The sequence below is a fragment of the Cucurbita pepo genome, chromosome 18, assembly GCF_057944985.1.
Source record: "Cucurbita pepo subsp. pepo isolate OVF chromosome 18, ASM5794498v1, whole genome shotgun sequence".
NCBI classification, from domain to species: domain Eukaryota; kingdom Viridiplantae; phylum Streptophyta; class Magnoliopsida; order Cucurbitales; family Cucurbitaceae; genus Cucurbita; species Cucurbita pepo.
In genome coordinates, this window is record NC_141815.1 from 5,767,064 (window position 1) to 5,768,194 (window position 1,131).

At 35.3% G+C, this 1,131-nt stretch overlaps 1 non-coding gene across 1 annotated transcript; it reads left to right on the plus strand.

Annotated features, from left to right (window-relative positions):
• Nucleotides 1-774: 774 nt before the first annotated feature.
• On the plus strand, nucleotides 775-848 carry TRNAN-GUU (transfer RNA asparagine (anticodon GUU)). The gene has a single exon. It is a non-coding gene; the product is annotated as a tRNA-Asn (tRNA).
• Nucleotides 849-1,131: the final 283 nt, after the last annotated feature.

The window sequence follows — 1,131 nt, forward strand, 5'->3', positions numbered from 1 at the left end:
CGTATTTAAACACGTAAGACCATAGCAGTGTTTTCCAGAGATAGAAGATGTTTTAAATATTGTTGACATGTATGCTATAGATGATTTTTCTTTTAAGAGTTATATTTCCACATAGATAATAAGCATGAGACGTTAGTAGCAACTTAGAAATTTAGGATCGTTACAATTAAAGATATCCACAGGGTAGGGTGGGAAAGCTTTCATCATTTATGTTCCCACCCCCTCTTTTTTCATCTTCATCCTTGCAAAAATTTTATCCTAATACTTTTCAACCAACATCATTTCAAAGGTAATGAATAATTTTTAAATTTTTATTATAATTTCTATTAAAAAATGTAAAGAAAAAAATATTTTTTAGGAAAATATAATATAAATTCTATCCCCATCATTTACATAATGATCTCAAATTCTAAAAAAAGAACGTTAGAAGCTAGAAATATATGTATATAATACAATATAATATAAATGCAATAGGTTAGTTACGTACCTTAGCGATCAACAATGGGTTCTTTTAGCTCTAATGGTGTGCATTCGAACCCAAAGGCACATGGTTTTCCTTCCAATTATGTCGTAGTGTCCTGTGGCGTAATCAGAAGGGTGGTAGGTCACAGGTTAAATGGAGGCAGTTTGGGTCAGTCGGTTGCGGATCTTGGATCAGGTCACCAGCAGATCCGCGCTCGCAAACCGTATGCTGACACGTGTTGCGTAGTGCCTCACCTGTTAGCTGACTTGCGTCTTCATCAATACTCAACTATCAAGTTAAGTGATTGTATGGCTGGAATAGCTCAGTTGGTTAGAGCGTGTGGCTGTTAACCACAAGGTCGGAGGTTCAAGCCCTCCTTCTAGCGGTGTGATTTTTTGTGAGATGGGTGGTTTCAAGTGCCCATTTCGGCCAACTATACGAAGTGGTCGTAAGTGTTAGGGAGTTGTACGAAGAACAACACTTGAAAAGTTAGGGAGTTGACATCGAGTGCTACATTTTTCGAGCAAATCAATAGTTGTACTTTCATATTTTATTATCATAATTAGCCATTATGCAAATTTGTAACCCTCCGAAAATAATTGGGCTTGATTCTTTTTCAATATACTATGAATTTAAACTTGATTTTATCTTTTGTAATTTAAACAATA